A 22,594-nucleotide genomic window follows, 5' to 3' on the forward strand; every position below is an offset into this window, starting at 1 on the left:
TCCCAGCGTGCACAATAAACTTAATTTGTATAAATAATAACATAACTTATTAAGAATATGCAAAGTTTTCAAAAGTGCTGAGACTCTGAAAATGTTGTTTTGTTCATTGGCCAGAAGTCCACTGGAGTATGCTTCCACAATATAAGGTATACATAGATTTAGTAGAAAGTATACACAATAAATTTTCAAAACATTTACTCAAGAAATACAACAAAACTACAAATAAAATGTTAACTTTACAAAAAAGACGCACATTGTCAGACCCGTTGTTTCTACATAATCTGCTAAATAATAAAATAGATAGTCCCGAATTGCTATCCGTCATTGGTTTAAATGTTCCAACGAGGCGTACCAGGCACACTACACTATTTCATATTGAAGCCAACAATACCAATGCAGCAAACTCAGTAATTACTCGCGCAATCACAACATACACCCATTACGAAAAATTACTACATTTAGACATCTTTCATGATTCCTTTCTAACATACAAAACTAAATGATTAAATTTCTTAACATGACATATTTCAAAAATATTTACACATCATTTTTCAAAACTTCTATGTATCAACAGCCAATTACAATTCGTGAGCTTATTATAATTCTTGTTTTCAATTCATTTATTATTATCTATCCACACACTTCCTTCCTTTTAAAACAATCTCAGGCGAAATTACGTAATGATATTTTATGGACATACGTAATAGGTACTACAACTATGTAAGAACCAAAAATATCTAACTGTATCTTATTGTACTGTGTATGTCTTGACAAATAAATAAATAAAATAAAATAAAAATATATATTTACAAAATTAGATTCACCGTTCAGAATCGAAATGTTTGTGTAAATGGCTTTAGCCGTGTTTTGTGACCAGTTGAGAATAGCCAGGTACTTCCCCACACCTTTCCCCTCGGCACTACCTTCAATCTCACAACATATGCCGATTAGTGGGAATGCCAGTCTCACTGACTATAAACGGTTGGAAGCAATCAATACATTTATGATATATGTATTTGATTTTATCATTATTCAGGCTGGATTTCACTGGGTTAGGTTTGGTTGGCTTTTGTAATTTTTGGTTGGTATACAAACTATACATTTATGAAAACCAGTAGGGTAAATAAATATAACAATATTAACATCATTTTTATGGAGTTTAAAAACTTAACTTAAACAGTATAATAGAACATTAAAATTAAAAGAGGCAACTTTTTTATGTATTCTATTTTAAACTCCGTAAGGGTTTGGGGCGTCACCGGCTATGTTTTAATATTTTAGCAGCACCTGATTAAAATCTCCTTAAATTGTTGGTAATCCGGTTAAAATCGGAATTGCAGGCCATAAACTTTTAGTAAAGTCATAATGTATCGGAACACGCGTTCATTCACCTGCGTTTACCTTGACAATATACAATGACGAAATGCGAAAATATTAGAATCTTTATGAACACCTGTTACGATAGCGTGATAACATATTCGTATTTTACTAGGAAACCTACCAATTTAGTCGTTAAGGGCCTGCAATCCCGTTTATAACCGATTACATTTTTAAAGAGATTTTTAATAAATTAGCAATATTCAATATTAGTAGTTTTTTCCGGTTGGAAAATTGAATAAATATTGGTATGGTGCCTGATTCGACTCTAGTACCTACCTAACAAAATACAAATATTATTAATTTATTAATCGAAAAAGCAGGTAAAATAATTACGCCTTTCGTTCGCATTCGCTTTCCGAATGAAGGAATAAGTGAGTTTCAACAAGTTGTCTCAATTTATGCGGAAATAAATATAAAACATTTTATAAGTCTCTTCAAGTCCCATATTCATTCATTCGTCTCCTCAAAAAGACCCTCCACACAGCATCCCCAAAGATGACATAGGCCCTGAGGGAAATTAATTTCTTGAGGGCCTCCTGTGTGGAGTTAATGTAAAAAAAAATTCACACAGTTTACACACCCCCTCACTAACCCTTTGCAACAAGCCCAAAGTGCGGTTCACATTCGTTCTCTAGTAAATCGTAAGGGTTGTCACTATACCAACATATAGTTGGCTCTGCCACACGAACGCTTCGGAGCGGCGGTACCACGCGCCACTCCAGGCCGTCGTGCAGAAAAGTTCGAAAATAAGGTAACGGTTTACAGAGCAGTCCATTGTGAGACTTTTCTGCGCGACGGCCTGGAGCGGCGCGTGGTACCGCCGCACAGTGAACTGAAAATCGCCTTTTATAGACATAGAGACTTGAATTTTCAAGGGTATTTCTTTTGGCTAGAAATGGATTCTGCTGATCATTACTATGCTATAAAATTTCGTACGAAGCAATTGCGTGTACTAATGAAGGAGTTATCATTTTTTTAAGAAAAATTTGTATGGCACTGACATTAAAAATGAGGCTATCTCTGGAATCATAAGGTTGATTATTATATCCTTACACACAGATATAATACTATTTTTTTGACATACTTCGTATTGTGGCGCAACTTGTGATTTTTTTTTTAAATCCTCAAAGTTGAAAAAAAACTTTTTCATGTTGACGATTCATTTTAATGCTTAAATGCTTTACATATGAGTATGCTTTGTCTAGTTTACAATATTTTATTTACACAGCAAGCCCAAATACTTATATTATGTAATTAATAACTGTATTATAATGTGTATAATGTAATTCATGTATCTTTTTTTATTAATAAAAAAAATAATAAAAAAAACGTATTGTGTATCAAAGCACGTTACGAACAGCGTGCAGTATTAAAAAATCTATACATTTGGCTGTGGGCGCAGTTATTACGTAATTATCATTAATTGAGCCCGTATAAAAATGTTGATTGAAGTTTTGGTGCAAATCGTGATATTTTAACGGGGAGCTTGCCTGGAGACCCTGAAGTTTGTTACTACGCCACTGATGGTTGATAAGAAAAATAATTTAATGTATGAATAGAAATAACTTCATAGGTAGATAGGTAGTTTCGTGCATTCGGTAATATATGAGCCTGGCTCTTAAGAGGTGATTGACAGTTAAAGTGGTGATAACGAAAACTAGGAGTTATTTCATAGTACTCAAGATAACTCCACAGCTAAATAGCGATTTAGAAAAGGATAATATACTATTTACGATATAAACACGCGTTTCATCGTCCCCATTCAACTACATAATACTATTAATATATTAATATGGTATTTGATGTAAAATTTTGAACAAAATTTCAGCGAATATAATAATGATAAAACCTCGTTATTTTTAAGCGCTATTTTTGTGAATTTTTCACATTTTCAAAAGGACACTATAAAGAGCTACGTAGTTCACACAGCAAATGACAACTATTTAAATTTTTATTTATAGATATTATAGCTGTGTAATTTGTGATTTAAATTAGAAAAAATGATTTGAAAACACGTTAATAATAATTGATTTGAGACATTATGATTGCAAGACGTGGGATTTTAGGATGATCATGCATTTATTTTATTTTACTACTATTCTTAAATTAATGTTAAATGTAAATAAATATATTCTTAAATTTATTTACTGTGTATCTAATTTAGTAACTGATATTAAGTATATTTTCATTATCTATACTTTTGTTATCATGCTATATACATTTTGTTCATTTCTTACTTTATAAATAAAAACTTTCTTTCTTTTCTTTACCCTATGTATATTGTATATTGTAATGGCACTACTACCCAACTCAAACACGAGAAACGTTTTTCTCTATTGAATTGGGTAGTTACGTTAAAAATAAAACATTTTTGTTGGAATTAGTTTTTTGTAGTATAACATATTTATGTGTTTATATAAAAGAAATATATTAAATAAATAAAAAAATTTCAAACAACAAAATTTTCCAATTTCCTATATTACAGCTTTTAAAAAATAGTATGTATTTCTTAGGTATACAATATGCAGATATTTGGTAAACTTGTTTGACACATTGATATTTAGATTGATTGATTTTTGATTAAAGATACTATCCCTTATCATAATCGAGGAGATTATTCTACGAAGCAAGGCGAGGGAAAATGTAATACAATATTGCTAATATTTTATTTATTTTATTTTTTATTTATTAATTTCAACGCCCTGGTAGGCTTTTACATAACAAGTTTTTTACATAACAAGCTTTTACATAACATAATATACAGAAACATTTTCAAAATGGAAAAAGATAAACTATGAAAATAAAAATAAAAGTAAACATAATATTATATAGGAGCTCCACTTGCCGTGAAACAGGGAAGTATGTATTGCATTCCCATTTGGGAAATGGAAAGGAGTGGGAAGATGACGGTTTGGAAGAATCCGAAACTAAAGATAACTAAAGACATTTTAAGCATTTTTGTTCTGAATGGTTGTATTCCACCAGGGCGATATTGAGTATGTCTTCCACTTTAGAATGACGTGTTTGCGCATAAAACGTATTTCAATTCTAAGTAAGAAAACTACCACACTAACTTAAAATAATACACGTAACTAGCATCCTCTGGTACAAACGCCAGTGGGCTTAACGATCTGCAGGGATTTGCACTTCATTAAGCATTTTTTGAACAATTTAAGTTTGAAGCTTTTAAAAAATATATGTTATTTCTGAAGATAATCTCTGTACATTTGCCGAGCCGAAAAATAATTATATGAAATTTAAGTATCGGGTTCTGTTATTTAACATGTCATAGATATGAAACAAAATCACAGTGTTTCTTTAAATGCTACTTAATATATTTTTTGAGATTTTTGGACATTACAATAAAAAAAATTAAACTTCCGATTTTATGTCCGGGTTAAATCTTCCCCATAGGAAAAATTAAACCCTTCCACACACTTTTCCACAAATGATCATCTAGTCAATCAACATTATGCAAGTGCATTATATAAGCAAAATAAATACAAAACAATACAAGAACAACATGTCAACTCACCAGAAATCAAATGGGAAAATAATTCACCGACTCCAGATATTTTCATATCAGAGGGTTCGGCTCGATAGAACTCCTAACAGGGCCTATAAATCCTACTGATCCCTAAACATAAATTTTTAAAAATCTTTCGTTATCCTACATGTATTCAAAATGACCGACTTTTGCATCTTCATATATACATTTTTTGATAGATCTAATACGCCTAAATTTTTAATGAGAGAGCTAGGTATAATGCCAGTAGCCGAAATAACGAATGGTAATATTTTTATAGTCTGAGAATGCCAAATTCTTTTTATCTCATTTCCTAAATCTGTGTATTTTCTTATTTTTTCATTAACAGTTTATATTATATTGTTTTTTATATTAGTGCGCTTCCTCTAACATTCGTATTTAAATATTAAATACATTTCTTTCCAACCATATTACTCTCCTTTTTGAACGCCTAAACTGTGCTTGTAAAAAAATATTAATAAAAAAAATTATTAGATTTTTTTCTTAGACATTTACAGATTTCAATAATACTAATAATACAGTCAGTCACGTCTAGTGAATTCGTTCTTTCGCACATGATCAATGTGCGAAAAAAAATTAAGTACATTTTTTTTAATACACCTATTGGTCAAAGAGCTCTTTCATATGTATTAACACCCACACAGACGGCCGACGGGAAAATTATGTCGGATCCGTCGATGAAAAAAGTCAGAACTGATCTATCCGCAGTACGTCTTTGGCCTATCAATCAACTCGTGGTTTTAATAAGGATCTGGACTTGAAGAGCTTCGAAGCGTACTAATTAATAAGACGTACTCGTAGCAACATATAAGTATTGAGAAATAATAATAATAATTGGATAACTTGTATAGCGCCAAGTCAAGGGCGCTGTGCGACGTGTTAAAAAATGAATGATGACTTTTATGGTAAGTTGGGTTTTTAATTGATTCGTAAATTTAGATCACACATTCTAGAAAAGTAGGTACGCGAAGTGTGCGACCAAATTGTGCCAATTGATTAATTAATTGCCAACTTTCAATAGTTCCGCTGTAAAATTACGGAATTAAAATTTTGGTGGTATGCATGACTAAAAATATGGTTAATTGGTGGTATGCATGACTAAAAATGTGGTAATTTGGTGGTACGCATATCTAAAACATTGGTGATTTGGTGGTAAGCATGACTAAAAGTGTGGTAATTTGGTGGTATGCATGACTAAAAAGGTGGTAATTTGGTGGTAAGCATGACTAAAAATGTGGTAATTTGGTGGTATGCATGACTAAAAATCTAAGCGAATTCTTGCAATATGCATATCTTCAACGCTCACGTTCTACTAGAGGAAGTGGCATAAGTCATAAGTAATAATAATATTTTTGTGTAGGAAATAGGTGGTGGTGTATATGTATATATATCTACGAGCACCATAAGACGGACATGTGCCTAGTGTGGTAGTCGAAAAGCATGTAAAACAATAAATAAAAAACTTATATTATGAAGAAAGAAAAAAAATCCTACTAGCAGTAGTTATTTTTTCATGTTGACAGCTGTTTCATCATTTGGAGTCACTTTCAAAGTGTAGTCACTATAAGTTGATTTAAAAAAATATATATCTTAAAAGCTAATAAAATTGAAGGTTAACATTCATAAATAATGTGAGCCTGAGCCCAATCATTGGGTCCAATCAGCCTACTCGAAATAATCGAGAAGTGCCCAATTTTCTGTCATTTGGATATGGAGTAATTCATTACTGTCTGGTCAACATTTGAGTTCGAATTACAATTTCACGAGGTCATAAAAGGTGATACGTCTTACTTATTGGCAATAGAACACGAGAGGTAATTCAATGATTAGTTGACGAAATTCCTAATACAGTTATACTATGCTATGTTATTTATTATGGCAGAAACTTTTAGTTTTAGCCACCGCACGTCTCTCGTATATAGTCCCAGGCGTTGTAAAACAGTAAAAAGAAAACAGTTTGGAAAGAAAAACTAGTGTGATTCAGCTCGTCGGGATAACACTTCTTGAAACATGAGATCAAAACAAACTCTGAACAAAGGAAACACACAAGAGAGATCAGTTGTAGATGCTGCGGGGCTCGACGCAATTATGTCAAGGATTCGCTCACTTTGATGAATTAAATAAATAAATTATAAGATAAAGAAATACGTATTTAATAATTCCATTTTAGAAACGGAAGTATTTATTTTTTTTCGAGGTGCAATTGCTAATAAATATTATTATGATAAGAACGTAATTATAACATTTCATCGCTTCGTTATTATTGATCGGACCAGTTTTAACCTAATACTCGTACTTACTACACGGAGAAAAATAAGTATTGCTAATTTATTTAAATCCTCTTAAAAACGATTTTGTAGGCCGTCTCCGAAAAAACTTTTAGGACATTCATAATATATTAGAACATGTGTTCATGTATCTGCGTTTGTCCTGATAATATAGAATGACGAAATTCTAAAATAATTGATTTTTTTAACACGTCGGGCGTCCTCCATTATTAGAATACATACACATACATAGAAGAGAATTAGCGTAACAAACCCAAAAGGAAACACGTCATCTGTACCAAAAAAAAACAACGAAGCGCTGGTCTTTAAAAAAATACACAAATAAAATATTAAAGGACATCCTTTCAAGGAGAAAATCAGCGAGCAAAGAAAATCCAGTTTAGACGCTCGAGAGCAGTTCCAGAGATGTGGCGTATACCAGAGCGGCCGCCTTCGGAATCAGAGAACATCAAAAGTAAACAAATAATAATAACACAAGACCGCCAGCAGCCATGACTCCAGCAGCAAGTAACCACTTAGCCAGTAGCCAGCAGTCAGTAGCAGCGACAAGTGCGGACCACTTGACACCAATGGAGGAGCGCTGACCCAGTGACACGACCGGTCAAACTACGTAATACCGCTAACAATGCTTGCACAATACACAACACAGCTTGTGGTGTTTTAACTCAATTATTAAATGTGCCTGTCTGTGTAAGTTCTGCAATGTTCCACGTAAACTAGGACAAACGTGGAATACAGGATTAAGGGTGTGCCGTTGACCCATTCTACGGGTAGTTGTCAGTGGAAATAATATCGCGGGTGATTTTAAAAACTAACTCAATTTAGGTTTTTTTTAAACATGGTGGAAACACATCAGAGTTTTCTCAGCATGAAGTTATTTTTTTATATTAAAATTAAGTATTTTATTATCTTTCCTTTTGAAACAAATGGATATAATGATATACTCACTGAGATCTCATGTGCTGAGGATTTTATATACATAGTACTAAAATTGAAGATTATGGATAATATAAAGTAGTTTTTTAGTACTTTTTTGTGTATTTGGTGTCCGTATATTATGTATTTCTGATCTCCGTACGTTTCGCATCCAGCTTTTTATTTGAGAGTTAAATGTTAAAATATTGTTTTGAGTGTTTATAAAATACGTTTTAGTGTTTATTTCTTGTGAATTTAATTTATGAATGTAAAGGAGTATTGTTTTATAAGATTTGAATTAAAATTTTAAAAAGAGCTACCCAATAATTACCCGTACCGGCCAGGTTAGTAAGAGTACAGAAAAATACTTTTCCACATTTGTGATATATCTGGTATGGAGCAGAAAGAACTGAATAAATTTTACAATTTCAGATTGGTATCTAACTCACGGAAGCTTAAACTGAAAGATTATTTTCTAAATTACAGCTATAAATCTCTGTTTATAAGGCCAATAAAAGTAATCTGAACCGATACATACATTCAACATGCGTTATTCTTATACAAAATTGTGAAGTGTCTTATTGATTCGTCATACCTGTTATAAATGATTGCATTTCGTTGTCATGAACGCCACACAAGATCGAACGAGTTATTAATTATATCATTTTAAACCTAAGTATGCGTAATATTCAATAATGGGACGTATTTGCAAAACATTCAAAACCCTACGGGTGTAGACATTTTCTACTGTACCTTGAAAACAATAACACATAAAATCAAACTGGCTGAATCTCCTGATGCAAAATTATAGATACTCGTTTTTATTGTTATTTTTTTCTATTGTTTTTGTTTACATTGTAGTACCCACAACATCGACTAAATATCGATGAGCTTCTATGTATAATTTGTTTATACATAATATATATAGGTAATTAATGGAACTTAATTGGTTTATCATATTTATATACATTTCACCATGTAATTGTCTTAATGTTCCGTGTTCCATGTAACTGTTTGATTCCTAAATATAATATGAAAATCGGCGAATTAACTTTCGCTCAATAACAAGAATTGACAAGTCAAAGCTTAACTACGTGATTTATTTATTAATTTACGGGAAATCGACAGTCTACATTTATTTCAGTTTGTACATTGGTATTATATAGCCAAAATAAACCAATTATGGATTTCCTCCTTGTGACTTTACCTCTACTGAGACAGCATAATAAGGAATAAGTTAATTAAATTAGTAAGAAAGGAATATGTTTCAAAAATTTATACAAAACAAAAGATTATACCTATAAAACGAAAAATTAAAAAAAAAACAAAACATTTATAGCCATGGAGAGAGGTTGTAGATATAAATCAAATCATAATAGAAATATAAACAATAGAGACATACCATTATTCACAAACCATCAGAGAAATATTCTTTTATAGACCTCTTGTATTTTGTAAGTTCGCAATTGAAAATATCCACCTTGGACAATACGCGAATGATAACACAGATGACCGTCAATTGACAAGCCAAAGCTTAACAACATGGTAACACAGATGACTGTCAATTGACAAGCCAAAGCTTAACAACATGGTAACACAGATGACTGTCAATTGACAAGCCAAAGCTCAACAACATGGTAACACAGATGACCGTCAATTGACAAGCCAAAGCTTAACAACAAGATAACACACAAGACCTTCGTTTGGTTGGTAAAAAAAAACCTTAAAAAATTGATAGTAGCTTTTGGATATTTTACTTTGAAGTCTGTTGGTTTTAGAAGTAAGAAGCTGTAAGAAACCATAATTAAAGTGCTTTTGTAAAACATAATATTGAATTATTAAGGACCACCAGAAAGAAGATTACGTACATACATAAATTATTATGCAACTTGGCATTTGGATAAAAGAACATTAGGAATTATTTTTTAAATTGAGTAGTGTTTTATAAAAGCAAGCCCGCTGCTGGCAAAGTAAAACTTTACGAGCGTCTTCCACTACTACAGAATACAGATCAAACGGTTCTATCGGTAGAAAAACAACATTGAAAATGTTTCATAAAATGGTTCTTTCGGAATCCTATAATAATTAGATTACGGCTAGGAAGAAGCAGACGGACCCGGCCAGGCAAAATGAGTTGGTTTTTTTCTAAAAATAATAAACGAACTTCGAAGATTAATAATATCAAAGTGATTCGCTAGATTTTCAAGAGGCTGGCGAAAAAATACATATGATATTTTTGTAGGTTAATATCATTTTTTTTACAAAAAATTAAATAGGTGAGTTAGTAAAATAGACTTAAGCGCAGTAATTGCAACAATATATACTAATACTAGCCTTGTGTTGGGAGGATGGGAAGTAAAGCGGAAAGTCGTATAATGAGTTAGTAAAATAGGCCTAAGCGCAGTAATCTCAGGCGACGCATTTTAAAGGTGTATTTTGATACAAATTCCAAAGGATCTGGGGCTAAATATGTTTATACCTCTTGCACAATATATACGAATTCAATATAAACAAATCTGTATAGATAATATATTTTACAAAGAAAACAACAGGCACACTGGATGCCAAAGCTCTCCGACTCTGTGGGCAATTAAGACTCTTGAGAGTAATCACACAAAAAAAGTACCTTACTCGAATAAACAATGTAAACCAACTCTCCGGATGTATTCTGAAAGTAAAACGAAATCTAAGTGGGCGTAGAAACTGCAGGGATGGGGGGAAGCTATTTAAATATTTGCATTTCCATTTCAAAGAGATGTGTTAAACAGTGCACAACCATAGAAACGGTGGGGAATTTTTAAAAGAACAGAAAAATCTTAGATAACAGCACAAAAGGCAGGAGAATTCAAGCCCGGGGGACCAATAGAACAACGGACTTGATGAAAAAACATTCCGGTATGCGAAATGTTTATTTGCTCGCAAAACCAAGAAAGTTATTCTGGGTGTCATACAATATCTTGATTCTGCATAGGAGAGGAATTTCAAAAGGTATTGAATTTTGCACAAGGGTCGATCGCAGGGCTAAATTTGGTGGATCACAATAATATTACGATTGCGATTTTGGAAATAATTATTACTTCCATATTTTAAATTTACAACCATGCTTCAAAAAAATATATCCTAGTTGTAGGACAAATCGGTTTTGCCTAATTCGTGCTAACCTGTTAATGAAGGGGGTTATTTGTTCAATGTTTTGAAAAACAGCAAAAAAGCACAAGCAAAAATTCTTGTAAGATTCTCGATAGTCGTCGATCCATATGAAAAGTAAAAATCGCTGTTTTTTATATGTGTAAAATTAAAAAAGAACAGTAATAAAATAACACGATTTAATAAACGAGGAAAATAATTTCCTCAGGGCCTACGTCATCTTCTGGGATGCTGTGTGGTGGTTCTTTTTAAGGAAAGAAAGGAGAGGAAGTAATAATAATAATAATAACATGGAATTTATATAGCGCAGTTTAGTGTCATTTCACTTCAAGTGCGCTTAACTACTCGTATAACAAACTTTAAAAAAATGGTAATTCAGTGTTAATAGTTCTTAAAATTATTCCTACAGTGTGCCTTACCCAATACAGATCTAATATTATAACACTAAATACACTGTTTATACAAAGTGATGACAAAACTTAGAATAACAATAACAGTAGGACAGGACAAAACACGAATATTAAAACTAAAACATAACATAAAACAGGAGGCAGTTTGTGCTCAGAAATGAGAATTTTCTGAGCAGACACTAAAAAGGTACAATAAGGAGACAACCGAAACCAAACAATTACCGGAAGTTTTAGAATATGGCTTATTATAAAATATTGAAAAGAAGTTAAAATTTATAAATGGTAAGATTTTTTAAATAATTTTGTTTTTAAAGCTCGTTTAAATTCAGCCAAATTCTGGAGATTAGTAAGAGCTGAGGGAAGTCTATTCCAGATGAGAGGGCCTGTTACACTAAAAGAACGATCATAGTAAACAGCTCGATTTGACCTAGAAAGTTCGATTAGACGATTACTAATATCTAGATCTGCTGACCTTAGAGTAAGCTGTCTATTGCTTAAGTTTTGTCGGATACATAGTTCCGATATATATGCTGGCGCCATTCCTTGCAATGCTTTGAAGGTCATTAAGCAGATCTTAAACTCTATTCTTTCAGGGCATCGAAGCCAGTGAAGGCGATCCCTTAGAAGTGGGGTTATACGGCAATACTTAGATTCACCAAAAATCATTCTTGCCGCAGCATTAAAAACTGACTGGATTCTATTGATTTGTTTCTGGGGTAGGCCGGCATATGCACTATTGCAATAGTCCATACGTGAGACGACGAACGAATTTATGAGTGACTTTGCTCCATCAGAGGGAAGGCATCTCCTGATTGATTTTATCTGCCTTAAATGGAAAAAACCAGAACTCACAGCTTTTGAAATTTGCGATTCAAGAGAAAGAATATTGTCCATAGTGAAACCTAGAAATTTTATTTCTGCAGAAGGGATTATATCCGTATCCTGAATACGGATTGGACTGAAGTCAAGGAGAGCTTGCCTTCCAGGGGAAGCTATCCACATAAATTCTGTCTTTGTGGGATTTAGTTTAAGTTTATTGACAGACATCCAACTTGAGATTGTGTTAATGAGGCTAACCACCTGGTTTTTAAGGACGTCTTTTTCGTCCGGAGAACAAAACTTGAAAATCAAACGATCATCTGCGTAGCCTTGTGATTCAAAGCCAGCTGAGTGAATTAGTCGTTCAAGACGATTCGTATAGAGAATGAAGAGAATGGGGCCTAGGACAGAACCCTGGGGAACTCCAAATTCTATGGGAGTTTCAGGTGATGTACATTTATTGAAAGTTACTGAGGCTACTCGTCCAGACAGGTACGATGTCATCCATTGGAGTGCATCACCTCGAATGCCAAATTCGGTTTCAAGCACATTTAGTAAAATACTATGATCTACTGTGTCAAATGCCGCACTCATGTCAAGAACAGATATCAAACCCAACTTACCTGCTTCCATCCCGATGATCAAGTCTGAAACAAACCGCAAAAGAACAGTTTCCGTTGAATGAAACCGTCGATAAGCGGATTGATTTTTGGCAAACAGACTAGCGGAGTTCAAGTACCCCACTAATTGTTTGGCAACGATTTTCTCAAGCACTTTTGATAGGAATGGTAGGTTGGATATTGGCCTGTAATTATCTGTATTATCAGTATTAAGATTTTGTTTTTTTAGTATTGGAGTTATAATTGATTTTTTAAGTGATCCCGGTACAAGTGAATTTACAAGAGACTTCCGGATAATTTCGGTAATTACAGGTGCTATATCCGGGAGACATTTCTTTAAGAGCCAGGTCGGTATGGGGTCTTGAGCGCATTGCTTGTTTGGGCAAGACTTCACAGCACGTACGACATCTTCTTCAGTTACTGCTGCAAAAGTAGTGAAGTTACCAGTGAGCGGAGTTGTTGCTGCGACAGAAGGCAATCCTACCCCACCGAGAGCCCGAATTTTTTCGACTTTACTCCTAAAATATGTCGCAAGACTATCCGCTTCAAGAGAGGAATCAATCTTGATATTGCTCTCTCCACATAAAGTTTTTATATTTTGCCACATTTTTCGAGGGTCCTTTTCTGCCTCAATTTGTTCACACCAAAAGTTAGATTTTTTCTGCGTTACTTCTTCCTTGTAAGCATTTTGTTTCGCAATCCAAAGTTGCCGATTGCTGAAAGTCGGGTTTCGTCTGTACAACCTCTCGAATTTTCGCATTTCCCTTTTCTTCTTGAGACATTCAGCATCGAACCATTTGCAGCCATTTCGAATGCGGCAGACCTTCTCTGTGAAAGGCGCATTTTTGTCAAGTAATGCCAGTAGCGTAGAATTATAAAGAATTACTAACTCTTCTACCTGGTATTTACAAAACTTTTCCTTATCACAGAGCGGTGAGATTTTCAGTTCATTGCAAAATGCCTCGAAGTCGAATTCTCTCCAATTTCTAGAGATAACGGATTTAAACTCCAATTTTGGAGGATCGAAGGCAAACACGGATGTGACGAGACGATGATCCGATAGTCCAATGTCAGTCACGTGAGTTCTATTCGGGGGAGACCCAACTCGGGAAATGATTACATCAAGTGTACCTCCTGCATCATGAGTAGCTGAGTTTACCCACTGCTCGCAGCCGAAGTCACACAGGATTTTGGTGAATTTTTTGGACATGAGATCAGTTTTCTTTTCTAGGTGAATATTTACATCTCCTAAAATGATAACATCACAGTTGTAGTTGGAGGTGCATTCTAGGAGAGACCTGAATTCATTAAAAAAAATTGCAGTCGGTGCGCACGACCCGGGACGGTAGATGGAGATTATGACGAGGGATGCACCATTGGCAGAAGCCTTGCAACTGATGAACTCGAAAGTAGTATAAACCTGACGTATCCCTATACTGTCTAAACGAATACCACTTTGCGCTACAATTGCAACTCCCCCATGATTTGTAAAATTAATGTTCGTTGTATCATCTTTAATGGGCCTTGCAGCTTCATAAACCGAGAACCCGCTTGATCGAAGGTTTTTGATTGAAAGTGAGTCTGCATTTTCGTGCCAAGTCTCCGATAGCGCCAAAATGTGAATACCTTTGTCACGTATCAGATCCACAATATCATCGTGTTTGTTTCCAATGGATCGCGCATTCCAGGCGGCAACGGTTAAAAACTTAGGCGGACGAGCATTCCTGGTTTGTGCTAAACGCAAGATTTTAACTAGCTTAACTTTCCTCCCGGCTCTACACCCTCGTTTTCTTCCCTTACGTCGGGGAAATAGTACACTATTGTTATTATCATTATTACCATGGTTTTTGTCATTATCACTGCCATTATCACTATTAATATTGTTTTTAACTGGCAAGGGTCGTAAAGCACACAATTCGTCCAAAGTATATCTTATCATGATTTATGACCCTTACGACCCATTTCGAAAGTTCACACAAAAAATACAACGTACCCTTATATCGGTCATCGCACCGTCCCAGCAGAAAACATGTGGCATGCATCTGTGAACTCGCACTGCACCATTCAACAAACTATGTCTGCTAAAAAGTTTTGAATAAAACTTTTACATTCAATATTTGAAAATGTCATATCTATCAGAATTTACACTATACAATTATTTTAACATAAAAAACACATAATTTGGCATATTTCACTTATAAGGACACACTTTAAGAACACTAGTATAAGAACTACCCTTTCAGGAGAATTTCAATCTGGGAGCTTAAATAGATGCGTGTCTGCAGCTTCTAAGCGCGAACAAAGTACTGGGAAGGAAACCAAACCAGCCTCTCCCGGTGTAGCACGCCATGCAGCTGATGGGCAGGCGCATCCTGAACACGCCTCACCCGATGAACCCAGGCACCCTGCTAAAACACTAAACGTAGCGAACCACTTGGGGTGACCTAAGGCAGAGGTGTTGGTTATCCAATAAATGATTCCCGGAGCGGCGGAAACCAAACTCGCCTCCCAAATTGAATCCCTCTTGGACACGCATTGTCTTTTTTATGTGAAACCGCACAAGAGTCCCAACTGCTCCCAACAGTCTGGAGCTGGTGAGACTATGGCATACAAAATTGGGTAGCGGGGAGGTGGGGAGGGGTAGGAGATGGGGAAGTACTTAGTTATTCAGATCTGGTCATCACACACAGTAAAAGCCATTCAAAGGAATGTTTTAATTTTGAATGGTCTTACACCAGGGCGATACTGAGAGTATCTTCCGCTATGGAACGTAAAGTATGTAAAAATGTAAAGGTAAAGTGCACAAACTTCGGGGGGTTTTATCGAAATGTCAACGTTTTAAGTTATTTTTTAGGTAAAAAAAAATTGAATTGTTTGTATGGGAAAATAAATATTCTTCTATGGAAAAATATTTTAGTGTGGTAAAACAAAGTTGGAATTTGAAAAAGAATTATTTTTCTTTTTTACTTCTACCATCAAGTAGAATCACCTCCCAAAGTAAGTGCACTTAACTCCCGGACATCCTGTATATTATTTTAAATGAGTAAATTGTGAAATAACGGGGTCTTGACTGTGATTGTTCAAATTTACAAATATAAAACAAAATATGCCGAGGCGTTGTGGGATCAATTCTGCTAGCTTCATGCATCAATTCGCAAAGCAATATTTTCCGCTCAGAATGACGATAGTAAGAGTTTTAAAATAATATCAGGTTAGTTGTAACCTAGGAATGTTTGTCTATCTTTAAAAAAATGTTTATACATGTAATATACAGGGTGTATCGGCACTAACCCGACAAACATTAACCAGCTATTCCTTAGCACATTTGGAGTAAAAAATGTTATGGGCACTTTGCTGTCCGGTAGCATTTTTTTTTCAATTAAAAACAATAAAAATTAAAATTTCCACACTACATCACTGTCATTGGCATTGCGTTTCGTGTTCAACGGCTGTTATAAGCAAGTATGTCAAAAAGCGTCTTCGCTCTTTCGCACACACTAAATAATAATAGTTAAAAATGAGACGAATGGTGCCGTGCCATTTCGTTGTGATTGTAAGTGTGCGCCAATATAGGTACACACGTGCATTATTCAACGGAATTCGAATAAAATTTTTGCCAGATGGGTTTTCAAACTTTGACAAAGGATAAAACAGTGGTGACATGTGGTGAAAATATGAATAATACATTTTTTATTAAAAAAAAACGTTACCGGACAGCAAAGTGCACTTAAGATTTTTTACTCCAAATATGCTAAGGAATAGCTGGTTAAAGTTTGTCGGGTACGTGCGATACATCCTGTATAGAGAGTGTAAAATCACGTACCCGAAGGTTTTTAACCAGAAATTCCGAGCATATTATTTGGAGTAAAAAATGTAAATGTTATTTTACTGTCCGATAATATTTTTGTCTTTTAAAAACAAAAAAATATATTTTAATACCACACGTCGTCACTGATCACACTGCTACACGTCGCAACGGATCGCGTGATACACGCTCTGACTCGTCTGTTACTGTGCTCCTCGAACGAGACTGCCCAGTGGCGAGATGGATGTAATTTTTGTTTTTTTTAATTGAAAACAAAAATCCATATGTTTTATATTTATTTATCATATATATTACGTAGCAAAATGAACAAAGCTCAATAAATTCCAGGTTAACAAAACACAGCACCTATCCCATATTTTGCATAAACATCAATAAACCTAGAAGCAGGTTCTCACCGACCGTTCACTAGTGCCACCACCCCGCCTGGCAAAATTCCGCTTCGATTACCAGCACCACCACGGGGCGAGTAACAGGGGCGCTCCAACTCCAACTCAAACAGTAACTTCGGAGTGTAGAGGGGACTGATTTCCACGGACCCTCGGACCCGGACCTGGACCCGTACCCTGCGAACCTACACAGTACATGCCACCTGCCGACCTAATGAAATTTTCTGTCGAGATCTCCTTCAGACCTGAATTAAAACCGGCAGTGGGAAAACATATTTGATGCTCAACAATTGGTAGAGATATTTGAAGAGATTATTGGTAGAGATATTTGATTTGGTATTTTTTTCACTTAACTCGAAAATCATCTTTCAAAATATAAACATGGCTACCGCCTGAATTAATAACTAAAATCTAATTTTAAAGATAGCGCGTGGTGAAAGACGACCATTCAGAATCGAAAAGTCGCATTAAATGGCTTTCGACGTGCTTGGTGACCAGACCTATAAGAACAGCCAGGTACTTTCCAACCTTACCTTACCCATCTCCTTACCCAAAATAGGGGTGCCATAGCCCGAGACGGTTGGGAGCAGTTGGGACTCTTGTGCGATATTCACATATACAAATATAATATATAGATTTCGGAAAACTTTACGTGAATTTGGTCGCTTATGTGGTGGTCTGTCAACGTTTATTCGACGACGTGCCACCAACGATTGCTTTATTAATATACTAGCAAAGTCTTTCGAAATCAGACTTAGACGGTGACCTTCCTCTTTTTTAAAAGTCAAGTGGGCAAAATTTCGACACTCTCGGAATAAAACTGTAGATTTGTATAAAAAACCGCTGCCAGCCCGCCACAGGCAATCTTCTATATATAAATAGAGTATGGCATTACGACGATCAAACAAAATATTTAATATTTAATAATGTATGTATTATGGAGTAATCGTCTTGTGATCTGGGCTAGATTCAGAACCGTATCGAATGTTTGTGTAAAGCAGTCAATCCAATTAAAGCGTAATTAATTGTATTTGGATTATCTTGTAAATACGCCACTTGAAAGTACGCCATCAGCCACCGACTGATGAAATGATGGTGGGGCTACGAATGACAGGGTTGTAAGTGCGAAAACCTAGTTCTAAGAGAAATTAGAAAATATTTTGAAGCCTTAAAATACACGCAAATTTAAAAGGAGCTAAACACAATATAACTTAAAAGCATCGCAATTCTTACGTTCATCTTAATTCTGTGTTAACAGCAATATTTTGGAAAAGAGGCAAGTATAGTGTATGTTATTGCGTACAATACATTATTGGTCAAAGAACCTTAGAATACAATGTCCGTAGAATTTACAACACGTTACCCAACTCAATAAAAAATTTTGAACTAATTATCAGAAAGAGATGGATTTTCTGTATAAATTTTGTATTTTCCCTGTACTTTATTCTGATTCCATGCAAACTTTTTGTTGTTTTTAATTTTTTATTATTACGAATATCTTCTGTCTAAGATTAAAATTTATTTATTTTTCTTTATTCAGTGTTTTTATTGGATTTTACAGTTTTTAGGTGTGTTAAAACCACCAAGCTAGGCACATGCCCGTGTAATTTATTATGTACCTACTGCTGTCATAAACAAAAAGGCAGCTAGGAATTTACAAAAGTACTCATATACTGATATATTCTGACATACGATATGACATCTATTTTAATTTTAAAAAACATCAGAATGTGACTTTTCTAAATTTTTAACTGTGCCTTTTTGCGTATGACGGCAATGCATCTAAAAGTACCTAGATTGTTATTGATAACTCGTTGACGAACATCTATATAGCAGCTTAGCGGGACTTCATTGTAATTAACATTAATAAAAATTATAAAGAAATTTACAAAAAAATTGTAACCCCATTCTCTTTAAAATGAAAGGTTTCAATGGAACTCTTAGTGGCAAGCATTATAAATAAACACAGAAAAAAACGAAATTTCTTATTGGATTCGCCGTTCACGTATGTATTCATTGTTCACACCAATACGATAACATGCTTTTGACTTTTGTAGGCCCTCAAGGAACATACTCCTTTTGCCGCAATCCGCAGTTTCTGCGGTCATAAGATAACCATGCCAGAGGTAAAAGGAAAGTAAAATAATAAGTGTTCGCAAATAACCGAGAGCAGGATGACAAAAGGGGTCGCCTCCCCACTAACATTGTCGGAAGGAATTATGTCAACATCAGCAGCGGTACACGAGAAGCTGGAAAGATGGAGTTAGAAGTAAACAACGAGGAACAACTACTAACTAGTACTACAGTTAGCAGAGACTGGACCACTTCCTGCCAAGAGAACGTGAATAGGGAACTTGAATTCATGTTGTAATTGAATAATATATCATTCCGCATGAAACTTAACTACAATTGTATATGTGAGATTATTTATTTTGCTGCGTGATATCGCAGATCAACAACCCGAGTTGAGTAGTGAATACATTGCTTTCCCGTTTAGAGAACGGTTGCGGCAAAAGCGTTTCATACGAAAGCGTTTTGTAACAACGCCAACGGTCGGCGACGGAGTTTAGGGAGAAAACGTTTCGGGCGAAGGCGTTTTGTAGCAACGGTTTACGACGGGTGTAGTAGTTTTATTTTATTTTTATTTTTTTTTATTTACTTTTTTATGTGACATCTCACAAGAGCGTCCCTGCCTGTGCAGTGTACAGACAGGGGAACTATGTCACCACCCGGTTGGGCGGCGTTGTGAGGCGGAATAAGGTAGGGGCTGTAGGAAGGGATTTGTTAATGTGGGCCTTGAAGAGGCTCGGATTATAGGAGGGAGGAAAAACAGATGCCGGTAGCTCGTTCCACATACGAGCCGACTTACACAAAAACGAGTCGTAAAAACGGCCCGTTCTCATGAAGCCAACGTCAACCGTGAACGGGTGTTCAGCTCGTGTCCGTCGAGTTTCGCGCACGTGCACCGGTGCATCAGAAATCAATGCTGCTAGCTCCTTGGAGCAGGCTTCATTGAAATACCTGTAGAACAGACACAGCATGCCTACATTGCGTCTATGCATTAGAGAATTCAATCGGTCTGTTAACAACGGATTGTCAATCAGACGGATCGCTCTCCTTTGCACAGATTCAAGCAGGTTTATTAAGTATTTTGGGGCACCAGCCCAAAGGTGGCTTCCAAATTCAATAGTTAGGCGGAGCTTGAGACTTGTACAGGGTCAGCAGCTGGTCACTGTTGAAGAATCTCCTAGCCCTGTACAAGACGCCCAACTTCTTGGAGGCCTGATTTACTCGGGCTTCTATGGATCCCCGATACTTGAGCCGGTCTGATATAGTAACTCCAAGCATTTCAAAGTCTTTATTGGGGAGAGTGCTCCCATCAAATTGCACCAGACAGTCATTGATCTCCCTCTTTGCCGAAATCAGACACGCTTGGGTTTTTGTGACGTTGAAACTGACCAAGTTGGCCTTACCCCAGGCACGAACCATCTCGAGGTGGTGGTCAATTTTTTGCTTCAAAACTTCCCGAGCCTTTCGAACATCATAGGTGGAAGGGGGCCTGTCAAAAAGATAACCCTCGTGAACGGTGCTGTCATCAGCGTAGCAGTGAATTGGTGCACATTCAACGAGATCGTTGATGTGCAACACAAACAGCGTCGGAGACAGCACAGATCCTTGAGGCACCCCCGCATTGATTTGGTGCGGTGAGGAAGAAGAGCCGTCAACCACGGTTTGAATTGTTCTTCCCCTCAGAAAGTCCGCAATCCAACTATGCAGGGTTGGGTGGATCCCATACGATGGTAACTTCCCGATAAGCGCCCGGTGCCAGACTCTTTCAAAGTCTTTGGAGATATCCAACCCAACGGTTTGAGTTTCTCCAAAACGCTCCATGTACCGCCCCCAAATATGCGTCACATATCCGAGTAGATCGCCACACGATCGGTTTCGACGAAATCCATATTGCCGATCGCTTAGGATATTGTTATTCTCGAGATATGTGAGCAATTTGTTGTTAACCACCCTTTCTAATACCTTCGAGAGTATGGAAGTGATGGCTATGGGGCGGTAGTTAGAAGGGGCGGAGTGGTCCCCCTTTTTTGGGATTGGGTGGACGATTGCCTTTTTCCAAAGATCTTCAAAGTTTAGGAAAGAGTTGCGGGAGCAGTTTTAAAGGTTTCGCGCGTAATTCTCAAACGAAGTACTGTGCTCTATTGGAATATTTTTTGTTTACTGGGGGCGTAGTTACACGTATTTTTTAAACGGTTAACCCAAAATCCGCGAAACTGTTACAACCGTTTCGAAACTTAAACGGTTACGAAAAAATGCTTTCGCATTATTTTACTCAGCTCTAGAAGGATGTGGGGAAGTGGAAGGGAATTGGGAAGTAACTGTTTATTATTTAGATTTGAACGCTAAGCATAATAAAACCCAACATAATATTATTATCTAAGTACGTGTCAATCCTGATGGTGCAAAAAAAATATTCTCTAGGTATCGGTATGTTAGCTCTAACCAGAGCGATAATAAAAGTTTAAAATAAAATAATTTGAAAGCGGAGCTCTCATTAAATTTGCACGTACAAGAAGCACTCTATTACGAGCTACGGAGTTTTTAAATTTTAGGGATTCATCAAAAAATAATTTGACAGAACTGAAACTCGGGCAGAGCCGGGAAATATAAATGCAAGTTAATTCTTAATAATAATTTAAGATAGGTTAACGCCATTTAAATGACATATATGTGTCACTTCAGAAGTAAGAATCTTCGTTTTATTGGTGTTTAACATGAATGGCGACGGAAATCTGTCAAAATTCACTCCGGCATTCTTGATAAATTTAATGCTCTATTTATAGAATTCAAAAAATTAATTAAGATTTATTTTAGGGAAATATATTAATAACAATATCAATTATTTGTGTAAATCGTAATTAAGTCTGCAGATGACAGATTCAACAGATGAAAATTACTTATCCATATTTGATATTTATAGCCGGCCTTGTCGTAACCAAAGATATTATATTCTAATATATTTAGTCGTAACGTATTTTTAGAGCAAAGTAAGAGACGGTTTTATTTGGGTTGTATTGTTGATACCATTTGAATGTTTTTTTTTACAATAACACAATCAGGAGGCACTAAAGAAAATATTTTCCTTCAGAGCCTATGTCATCTTTGTAAAAACGACCCGTTCCCATATCAACTGTGCACTAATGTGGCCGCGCGTTGGGCGTGTTTCCCGGCTATGCACCGTTGCAG

At 35.5% G+C, this 22,594-nt stretch overlaps 1 protein-coding gene across 3 annotated transcripts in view; it reads right to left on the reverse strand.

The window, feature by feature from the left end:
- The window catches only part of Gprk1 (G protein-coupled receptor kinase 1), a 406,347-nt gene that overhangs the window by 327,352 nt on the left and 56,401 nt on the right, over positions 1-22,594 (reverse strand). The gene's annotated exons all lie outside the window — the stretch shown is intronic.

Source organism: Hesperophylax consimilis, chromosome 10 (genome assembly GCF_061612785.1).
Source record: "Hesperophylax consimilis isolate HC1 chromosome 10, BYU_Hcon_1.0, whole genome shotgun sequence".
NCBI classification, from domain to species: domain Eukaryota; kingdom Metazoa; phylum Arthropoda; class Insecta; order Trichoptera; family Limnephilidae; genus Hesperophylax; species Hesperophylax consimilis.